At 26.1% G+C, this 12,240-nt stretch overlaps 1 protein-coding gene across 1 annotated transcript in view; it reads left to right on the forward strand.

Annotated features, from left to right (window-relative positions):
• The first annotated feature begins 3,941 nt into the window (after positions 1 to 3,941).
• Positions 3,942 to 12,240, forward strand: part of LOC136981262 (synaptotagmin-C-like) — a 39,020-nt gene continuing 30,721 nt past the window's right edge. Inside the window, exon 1 of the mRNA XM_067277565.1 lies at positions 3,942 to 4,089. The gene's annotated coding sequence lies outside the window, so the exon portion shown is untranslated. The remainder of the gene's footprint in view (positions 4,090 to 12,240) is intronic.

Consider the following 12,240-nt stretch of genomic DNA (forward strand, 5'->3'; position numbering starts at 1 on the left):
CATTCTAACTAACCAGAGTCCGCAAAAGTCATTAATTCGAAACGTTTTATGACATATTACTGTTAGTTTGTCCAATAAACACGCAATCAATATAAATGCCAAAGTTCAAAATCTTATAGTTAACAGGAAAGATATGAAAAGTATGAAAAAATTAATATGTTTTTAATTTTAGCGTTTAAAAATTTTAATTTAAATTATCCAATAACATAAATTAACATGCTTGGAAGTTTAAACTTCTCAAAAAATAATTTAAATATATCTGAATTTAAATTTAAATCAACAATTCACTGGCGTTGATCGATTTAAAATGAAAAATATATGTAAATATTTTTCATTTTAAATCGATAAATCAAATTTCAAATTTATTGCTTTTTATTGGTTGATCTTGTAAAATCTTTGCATTAAAATTAAACAAGTTTAAGAAAATTTAAACATTTAAAGGCTTAATATCAAGCTAAGTAATTGTTATTAATTTTGTTTAATTTATCATTTCTAACAAAACATATTGAAATTTGTAATTATTAATTCCATTGTTTATGTCAAATATACATCCAGTGCTCTGTCATTTGAATATTCAAATTGACTAATCAAATGGCTCAATTTTTAACTTCTAAATATCAATTTAAAAAATAATAATTACGTAAAGTGTATTACACGAAATAAATCTAAATGAAAAAAATATTTTTAAAGTATAAATATAAAAAAAAAATATATTTTTGATCTTGAAATATCTTAATCGATTGTCATTTCTCCTTCTCCTCCTTCTGTCTTTAGGCACTAGAAGTAAATGTAAAGAAATCTTTTATTTAATTAGAAAAAACTTGGCTTCTGCAGCTTCTTGACGAGGAAATGTAAATATAGTTTTATATCTTGAAGTTCGTCAATAACTGTAAATTATTCTATATGAAAATTAACGAATGAAACGTTTAATATCAAGGTTTAAGTTTAATTTTGTCTCATCGATTAATTCAAAATGAAAATGAACATTTTTAATTATGTATATTGTGTATTTAGTTCAAAATTTTAAATTTAATATGTTGAAATTGTTTTCAGAAATATTTCTTATTCGAGTAGGTTTAATCCATACAATTAAATATTTGTACAAGATACAGATTGTAAAACTCGTCGTGAGATTTACTAAATTTTCATTTTTTTTTTTTTTCTTTCTTTCGAGGTAATCAAGATTTTTGTCTCTGAAAAATTAAATTTAGTCATATTTTAAAAGAAAAGTATTAATAATGCATTATTTTAAAAAATCCAGCAAAGAGTTGCTTAACTTTTCCGGTAACATTTGGTGGCGCCATCTGTTATGATATTTTATTTGAAAGCTCTTTATATTTTTAATTTATTATAAAATGGCAAAAAGGTTAATTTTGAGGGTAGGGATGGTTTTTATAAAAGAAATTTTAAATGTTAATAACGAGTAAAATCGTCATTAAGTCATACCCTACTCGAGACCCCTTTATCTCTCCACCCTCTCGACCTTTAATTACCAAAGTTTAATAGTATCAATTCCCCTAATAAACAAACCTCTCTGCAAAATTTCAGAAATTTTCGACTAAAAGCACATGGATTATTAAGCTCTTTAATTAAAGAGGGTGAACAAAATCGTGCCTCCCCCCACACACATACTAAAATCCATACAGAAAAAAATCCGAATCTTTTGTTTGTTTGTTTTTTGTTTTTTTGTTTTTTTTTGCACTTCTCAACGTTTCAAGGTGTCCTGAGCCTAAAAATGTAAAAACATTAGAGATCATTTTTGACCGATCGCTATACTTTCCCTCTGTTATATATAACAGCCGGAAAAGTAATAGGAATATTTTCTAAATTCATTAATATTTATTATATAGAAAGATATATAATTGTATATTTATATTATTTCTGGCTTTTCATTAAATTCTTTTCGCTATAATGGGCATAGATAAAAGAATGTCTTTTATCTATGCCCATTATGAGTTTACGGGCCCAAAATAGGGGCGACCAGATGGTGAGAAGCGAGGCATATCCGGAACAGACCATTCCCAAAAAATTCTTGGGATTAAATTCGGACGACCGAATCTTTAACAGCCACAGTCATCCGGTCGTCAGTGCTTAAAGCAAATTTATTTTACTGAAAAATGTAATTCTTTTAATTTTTGTATCGCCTTATAACGGTTTTAGGTAATATGTATTTTCCTCAATTTATTTGTGTAGTGTCAAATCTTACTGATTATGCGCAATAAAATTTCTTTTATCATACATATTCCATACTTACTATTGTACTATATATATATATATACATACATCAGTGATAACAGTAATAAGATACTTAAATATTTTTGTGAAATTTAAATCTCATAGATAAAAACACAGATCAAAATCAGTATTTCTTCCTTTACAAAGAATTTACGAATCTCTACGACGATGCTTTATATCAGTAACAATAATCCCAGTTTTTACACAACAAAACTCTTATGGTAATGATTTTTATATACGATTGCACAATTTAAGAAAATTATTTTATTACTGCAAGGTTGTAGATTTCAGCAATTTCTTTAATGAAACTCAAGTAAGATAGGGGTGCCCATTATGCCCATCAAGTTTGAACTATTATTTTGACCAATTCCAATTCTTTGGGGAAAAATTGGAATTGGTCGAAATAATAGTCCAAACTTGGTGGGACATAATGGATTTTCTCTACCTTATTTTATTTGGAGAATATCTTTCCATCTTAATCCTCAGAATGCATAAAACATATTAGTTTTGTCAATGTGACAAGTCGCTATCGTTTAATACAGGCCTATTCATCATACACGGTAATCTTCTTTATTTCCCAAAGTTTTCATCATATTTTCTTTTTAAAAAAATTCCTGTAACGAAGAGTTAGCTAATCTTAAGATTAGACAATTCTTCCTTAATTTATACTGTGAGTAATCTAAGTGAAAATACATAAACTATCGTGTATATTTTTAAATAAGAAAATGCATTATGAATTATGAATTATTATTATCATAAAGTTCATTAATTAAATGTTATTAAAACTTTACAACAATCATTAATTAAGTTGGTCTATTTTTATAATAAAATTATAAAGTTATATTAAAATATCGCATTATACTAAAGAAAGTAATAATTGACGAAAGAAAATACTTTTTATCTGATTTGACATTTATTTTAATCATAAAACTTTATTATGAAATGGTTATGAAACGAAAAGCACCAACATTTTCTTCTGAAATCAAAATTATCTTGTTCCTGAATATGAAATTGCAGCTTCATAGAAATCGAAATAGTTCTATTCTATGTAGTCATGATAGAAAGATAATATTTTATCAAAATTTAACAATTAAATAGTATAGAATTTTAAAGAAGAGCCAAATAAAGTACATTATATTTACACATTATTACATTTTTAAAATTTCAGTTTAATAAGCTTTTACTTTTATAAACATAATCAATCTATATATTTAAAAGGTTATTTCGAATTTAAAAAGTATATTTTAGTAGTGAATAGGAAATATGTTGTCTTTTCTTTGCCGTTTATATACACTCTAATTCTTTATTTTTATTTCTACTACTGCTTCTACTGTAATGGCTATAACTTGTGGCTTTATTATTATTATTTTTTTAAATTATATTGTTTTCGTTTATACGCGTTAAAATATAATTAAATAGTTTATAAATGTTTTCGAATTTATCATTTTTCCAATAATTTCTGTTGCTATTTTTGTTTTATCTATTAAAATATTACTTATAATCTTAATCACATAAACGAATCGTAGTAATTTTTTTAATCGCGAGTCGCATTCAAAAGAAACTGCATTTTCTCGAGGTTTTCTTGCAAAAAATTTACTCTTACTTCTTACTTAACGAAACATTTAAAATGCTTTAATATTATTTATATTCTATATATTGTTTACGTTCGGTTTCCTGCCGATAATATTCGAAACAACCCATCCTTTCCTGTCATATATTCAGAGATTGTGACATCACAGATGTGACGTCGTTCACCTAACACTATTTCTGGTTGGCTTGCTTCATCAGAAGAGAGAAGTACGGGACGTAATACAGACATCTGATCTCCATGTCTGTTATCACGGACACATAAAGGTGAGTTCGGCTATCAATTTTCATTATTTCTGAATACTTTGAGACGTGGTAGATCAAATTCGATCGATCGTAATACTATTCATAATTAATAAAGTAAATATTATAATATATAATTTCTGAAATTGAATAGGTATATAATAAACGTAATTTTAAGTTACGTAGTCGAAAAGTAGTGAAAAGTACTTATTTATAGGCTTCAGTAGTAAATCAATTACTTCTTTTGGTTACGTCTTGCATAGAAAATAGGAAGGGATCTTTCTACAATATTTATTTATATTATGAAAGTATACAGGATATTATAAAATATAATATAAAGCGACTATTTTGTTATGAAATGTTCATTTTTGAAAGAATTAAATTAAATTATTCTAAAAATATATTTTTATAAACAACAAAACAACATAGGTCAGCGTACCTTCTCGGCAATCTACTAAAGTGGAGAGAAAAATAATTACTTTTTAGTAAAGGATGTCACGATAAAAATTGGGATTATACTTATATTTATTAAATAAATGACTAGATACGTTAAAAATCATTATCTATAGTAATCTCTTTATCTAATTTTACTTCATGGTAATTCCATTATAAAAATGTTGTTCCACTCGATGGTAAATACATCATCTCTATTTTTCATTCAGTAAAAGAATATGAGAAAAACTAAATATGTTCATAATGTACAGATACCTTTTCTTATTTGTTTAGACCGTGAAGAACTCCCACTCATAATCGAATTAACAGTATCATGGAAACGTATCTAAATATAGAATATGAATTGTATCATTTTAATAAAAACCAGAATGCCAGAATATTTATAAGTCTTGAAAAATAGACGCTAATATTTTTATAATTAAAAAATATGAAAATAGAAATAACCGCTTAGACAGCAAGCTGGATATTAAAAAGTGCCATTTAATATATTGTTATAAAGGATATAATTAATTCGCTCGTATTACTGTTTTAAAGCTCGCTCATTAAGTTTTAATTATAAGAAAGTCGCAATAAATACTTTTAATTTGCTAGTTTTATATAATTAGGCAATTTTTTTCCACATTTTGATATAAAAAACGGAACATGCCCCAGCTCTCACACATTTATTTGTAAGGAAAATGGAATAATGAATTTATTCTCATTATCTGTATAAAGATGAGAAAATGATTATGTTACTGTATAAAAGCGAGAAGCATTGGTCTTCTCGTATTGGTCTCTGTTATGCGAACAGATGTTTTTGATTTGACTAATCGAATATTATATCCATATCTGTTATTTTATATTCCTATTTATTCAATGTTAACTGTCGTTATGAACATTTACTCTAAATCTAAATTATTAGTAATTAATAAATAGATTAATTATATCTGTCATTTCAGATAATAAAATTCGATGTAAAACAATTAATTTATCTAATTAAATACGTATATAATCTAAGAACAAAATTGTTAAAATATATCTTTATACCGTTTATTGATTTTCAAGAAAATTGTTTATCAGAATCACTGTTCTCCAGAGAACTTTATCATTGCAATATTTATGTACGAGAAGAGAGAATTTTTCTTAAATTCTTGCCAATTTATATAAATGTACTTTTCCTTTTATTGTAAAATTTACTTCAATAAATTTTATAAAATTTTCTGATCTTAATACGCTTTTTCCTGTTCCTATCTTATCTTATTTTATAGCTTATCCAAGAAGGAAAATATTTTAGTCTCTCAGCATCTTGCAATATTAATTTTCGAAATATTATACAAATATTTTAAAGACCTGCAAGTATATTTAATTATGTCACAGCTATATATAAGCTGATTTAAAAAAAAAACTAATTGACATAAAAACAAGTAATTTAATCACTAAACTATGATAATATTAATGAAAAGAAATTATAACAGCATGTTTCAACAGTCTTTTTTGAGGGCTTCAAGATACGTACTGTACGTTCCTTTATTGTACAGTACATTTATAATTACATGATCGTAAAAATATAAGTTTGTTATACAGCTTATCTATACACGCAATAAGTAATTTAGCATATCAATTCATTATTTTATGTCATTCGCATATTTTCATTAAGCGTAGATTTATTCTGTAAGCTCCATAAAAATTGTTAAGAGAGCAGGAAATTTATTTTTTTAACTATATTCCTTTTAATGTATCTACATAGTCAATAATACACATTAAGATAAGAAAACTGTGCAATTTACTAGTACAAATTAGATCTATGATATGCGAGGCCGTCATTACTATTACACCATGTATCCTATTGATTATATACAGTATAATCTTTATAACAATTGTGTTAAATATTATAATTAAAAATAAATATAACACCATTCGTCTTTGAGATACGCTAATTAGGCTATTTAGAATGATATATTCTACATATACTTCACTTATAATCACGTGATTATATTATATACTATTGTAATTATGAAACTGTATTATTTGTTGTGTATCTCTGTGTAATCAACATTAATGTATCACAATTACATAATTACGAGTGCAAAAATATTATACACGATATTTTTTTATATTCTAAAACATATTTAGCATTTTCTATATGCATTATTCTAACATGGCTGCAACAATATAGGATTTAAAAAATTATTTCTACGTTTAATTAAGCTCATATCACATAGGCTTATATGTTCTCAAGAATTGGTTTAGGGAATAAACGGTTTCTTTCCTTAATGTTCATTTTACCACAGTAGCGTAACTAATGAGGAGCCAGAGGACCCTGTAAATAAATAAAGAAAAATTAAATAATTATAGGAAAAAAGATTCGAACGAGACAGACGCACTTGTACACATGTACTGTACTGTACATACAACATGTAAGAGTTTAATCTTCATCTACAGCTAATGGCTACATCTACAATAATACAGGGATGAATGTAGGTTTGCGCATTCCAATTTCGGCCTCCTAATATCATGGATAATACCGTGCGTTTTAACAGTATAAAATCTATTATGTATGATATTTTATAAAGCATCCTGAGTTCGTAAAAGTATTAATTATGTATTTACATTTATGTGACTTTAAAATAACAAGAAAAAATTTAATAAAGTGTTTTATATTATATCTTAAGATTTAAAGCAATATATTAAACTTTTCTTCATTATTATTAAATGTACATTTATTATATGCGGATTTAGCATATAAGTTCGCTTATAACAATAAATTATATGAGAATATACTAACATATTCTCAATACTTTTATTCTTGTACGTGAACATGAGAACTTATACGTACACGCAAGAAGTTAACTTAACGTCCGTATGTTATATCATATGCATTTTACCATTAATTTTATTCGTTGTTCTGCCAGAATCGTTACGAAGAACAAGCGATTGATTTTCCACAATATTCATCGTATGGCGCACTTACGTGATTAATAATGAATACAAAACTTCTCAATTTATGCTAATAATAAGACTATTTTGACCATTTATAAATCTAGAGGATATTAAACTTCTGGCCATCTGTTATACTTACATTCTTACATTTACATCATTCGTGATGACTGGTTATGATATGTTGGAGAGTTCAATTATTTTCTCTCAGGTGCTAATTTAGGTGCACTGATATATATTTCTGAATTATAACGTGATGTATATTATTATAAAATGCAATTTTTTTTCCATTCAAGATTCACTTTTCGTAACGTTTCGAGGGTTGGATAAGAAAAAAAGTTTGAAGTTGCATGTCTCTACTTTTCTGTCGTAACATTACACGCAACCAAATAATCAAACACGTAATGCTTTAGTTTTCTAAGAGTTTGATAAAATTCTCCATTTCTACGAGTTTAAATACAGAATCTGTTATTAAAAATATCTTAATTTAATCTGCTGATAGCACTGTTTGCTGCATTTGTTTTTGATTAAGCTGTTTACTTATCTGGAGTACTCTATTTTAGCTGTTTTTATTGAACGATTTGTTCCCTTCATCTGTTTTGTAGCTGTTAAAAATTATTGTCTGTTGGAAAAATGTTATGCATGACAAACAAGCGAGCAAGCAAACTGTCAACAAATTGGTCAGAACTGTCAAAATATCATATTGTTGAGTGAAGTGGCACGTGCATATTCGTGTCGTTGAATAAAATATTATTTTAAAATGGAACATTCGTTTATAATACTCGTGTTATCTAACAATGGTAAAAGTTACTCATACACCCAAAAATGATAAATGACTTTGCATGACTTTCACAAATAGAATTGCTTTTTGAAATTGTAATAATATTTCACTTATACCTATATTAATAATTAAATCTTAATACATATCATTAAATAGATAGTAATAAAATCATACAGTATTATAAAACAAAATAGTTTACTTGGAAAATAAATACAATAAAATTTTAAAATATATATAGCTTAATGAAAAGAATCTTTATAGAGTTATGTAATAAAATAAAAACTGGGCATCTTATTTTCGTGAGAACTTAATTAGACAAGACACTATGATATTCGTATTACACAGGCATATGCTTTTATAGAATTAGAGAATTAATTAATTATTTATATTATTACATAAAAGTAGAGAAAACTTTCGTGTTTCTAAATAAAATAAACGCATTTTATCCGTATTACTTTACCAAAAGAACACGTAGACCATTTTACTGCTTTATAAAAGTGAAAGGAATCGAATAATATTTTAATAAGCACTACATGAAAAAAGAAACCGTGTAACAATTTTTACTTTAATTAACTATTAGTATGCAGTTTTTACTTTTATATCTTCAAGTAGTTTAGCGTTTCTCGTAATAAATCAAATTCTAAGTTGATTAATACGCGAAGTAAGTAATCGGCGGATTATAAATTGATCAAACTTCCAAAACATTTTTACGAAAGGAATCCATAAAAATACAAAATTAAAACGACAACGCTGCATTAAAATATCAGACCATTGAATAATTAATAAACTTATGTATATCTAATCAATGACATATATTTAAAGTTCAAACAAGATTATAAGACGAAGGAGAAACCTATATAATATATAAAGCAGATGTTTCTTATTTAAAATTTTCACCTGATCAAACAGATGTTAAAAATATAGATTAATATTTCGTTTATATCGAATTTATACTTAAAAATCAATATAAAAATTTTCTTTATACGTACAGAAAGATGAATTCTGTACAAATAAAATAATTTTTAATAATCGTATACATCATTAAATATAAAATATTAATGAATTCTTATATTTCCTTCATTGCTACGGACGATTCTGAATTAAAATTTATTTAAATGTTTTTTTCTTTTTGACAGAAAAACTCTTTTTAAACAAGTAATTAAATTTTATTATGAGATTTTATAAAGCTGCTCTTGTTATTTTTTTTTTTTTTTAGTGAAAATCAGACATACTAATTTGAATAAATATAAAAATATGGACGTGCTTTTATTCCGTTATTCTAATTCTTGATGTATAGAGATTTAGACAAGCACTTACTTGCTCAGGTTTCCATATACAGTAATTGTAGAAAACACACGTTTATTTGTATAATGGTTTGAAAATAAATGAGTGTGTTGGTTGCTATATAAACCGAGATCAATTAATTTATCTATTTCTTCCTTTATTGTACATCCGTCAATTGGCTAGCAAATCTTAAAATGCACGAATATGCAAATGAATGATTTAATGAATATATTCAGGGAAAGTTAATAGGTGAGATATAATTTATTTATCCTTCGTTAATACCTTTCCTTTTAACGAATGTAATTGAGACAGAAATTCCAATTGCCTTCTAATTAAAAAGTACTTCTAAATGAAAAATAGATAAAAGTTCAAAAGTTAACATTTAAGATCTAAGCAGTGTTGTTAATCTTTTAATGTTATCTACTTCCGTTTTTCGTTACTTTTAAAGAGCTTCTTCATGGAAACAGGTGTCCGCTCCGAACACACCCACACACACATTTTATTTACTCCATTGTTATTCTGTTTGTTGTTTTATTGCGCGTAGGTCAATGACTCGTCAATTCCCAACTTTTAATGCATCTGTGTGTTACAGAATGAGTGATTTCTTTGCCTTTTATTCCAAAAGTGTCAACAATAATTCTAAAAATAGAACAGAATAATAAGCTCTGTTCTTTTATACTCTTATCAATGTATGAAAAAGAGGTGCAGATGTTATTTATTAATTTAATGTTCTTTTTGAATGTGTGTAGTGTGTGTGGTGTTTAGTGTCTAGTATAAGAGACATATTCTGTAATAGAGAGGAATCTATCATTCCCAAATAAATTTTTAATTTTTTTTTTTAATCTCTATTAGAACAATTAACCTGTTATAGTAAAACAGTTTGATAATTCATGTTGGGTTAATAGTTTAAAAATAATCGAATGACAAATAGTTGTAAATAGGTAAGCTATATCGTTGCTGAAAAGTTATAATAAATATAAGGTACGTGTAAATAAACCTTAAATTTACTAGTTTAACACAGTAACCTATAAATTAGTAACTGATTAAACACAGATAACTGTACTATTACAGTTAAAAGATAAAAATTTCGTATGTTTATTACACAGCTGATTATAATTGATAAGAGATGCAGAAACTATTAAACATGCAAATTTTACACAATTTTATTACAAATAACAATTAAGAAATTAGAATATAATTTATTTTTACGCACTTTACGGTCAAATATTTATAGTCCTATTATATTTAAAATGAGGATAAATTTTTTTTATCGCATTCGTATATTTTTAAACATTTAAGAATTTAAAATTTATGCTTTTGAAACGTGTTCATGAATGAAAATTTAATGAGAAAATGAATTTAAATAATTCAGATGTATTGCTAAATTTTTATATTTTTTAAATGATATTCGTGAAACTTTAATTAAGCGTTTAAATAATTCATAATCGAATACTTCACGCTCTCGAAACTTTAAGATTTGAAACTATTTTCTTATAAGATGTTAAATTATTTAGCATAAATGTTAATCATTTTTAAAAAGTTAATTATGAATATTTATGATTAATTCATAACGTTGTAAGCACGTTAGTAGCTAGTTACAAGTTGCTACCGACTTTCTTGATTAAAATTATTGTTAATAATGTTAATGAAAAGAAATGTATTAAGTTTCTATATTCAAATTAGTTTAACTTAATTATCTTTCGTGTATATCTGGCATTTGAAAAAATATTCATATTCTTAATATGTCGTAAAGTTTCTTTTTAGTTCTTTCCGGATGAAATCATTTTTCGTGTGCATAAGTGGAGTGGCTAGCTAGTGCCGAATTTCCCACTAAGCACGTGAGGCACGTGTCTAGGGGTCTCAGAATTCTGGGAACTGAAATTAGAAGAAATTAAGAAATTTTACTATCGCAATTGTATACCAATAATTATATAGGAAAAATTACACGTTTTTAGTTTATGATGTAAAATTATGTGGCGGGACCCCAATTTTCCATGCCTAGGGATCTTAATCCACCACTGGAAATAGCTACTATTGCTCATCTGCTACAATTTTATGTTCAGAACTAACACAGACATATATATATATATATAAGTTAATAATAACCAGTAATTTGTATGTATTCGACAAATAAAGCTTTGAAAAATCTGATGTAGAACACCAGAAGTTCTCGAATGGATGCTTTCAAGAGATGCATCTGGTTATAATTACATTGAATGCGTGACAACTGGAAGGAACTGGGCACATACATGTTAATAATTTCCTTTTCCTGTATCGAGCCATTTTGAAAATCAATAGATCTTCCCACTCTCAAAAGACATGCAAGTTCCTTACGTCCAAATCCCTCTCATTTGTTAACCAGCTTTTGCTTGGATGAATATTATCATTAATCCCAAAGAGAAAAACCCACACATTAATCGAATCGAAAATAAATAAAAACAAATTCTCATAAAATCAAACCGTTTATTAGTTATAAGTTCACTTTTTGCAGTAGTTTTTTGTTATTACATTTAAATTTATTTCTATAAAAGTAAATATTTATATTTTTTTGAATGGCGTTGAAACGTTAGACGGGTCATTTTCGTAAGTAATTTATTATAGTGCTGCATAGGAATATTTTTTTATGAATAAAATAATGTATATACTGTATATACAGGCCCTATTAATTTCGGATTAAAAGAAAAATATTGAAATTGTAACTAAAGATCAATTTCAAATTTATTTATAGAAATATTATTTAC

Source organism: Centruroides vittatus, unplaced genomic scaffold, assembly GCF_030686945.1.
Source record: "Centruroides vittatus isolate TY-2023 unplaced genomic scaffold, ASM3068694v2 contig_749, whole genome shotgun sequence".
In the NCBI taxonomy this organism is placed as follows: domain Eukaryota; kingdom Metazoa; phylum Arthropoda; class Arachnida; order Scorpiones; family Buthidae; genus Centruroides; species Centruroides vittatus.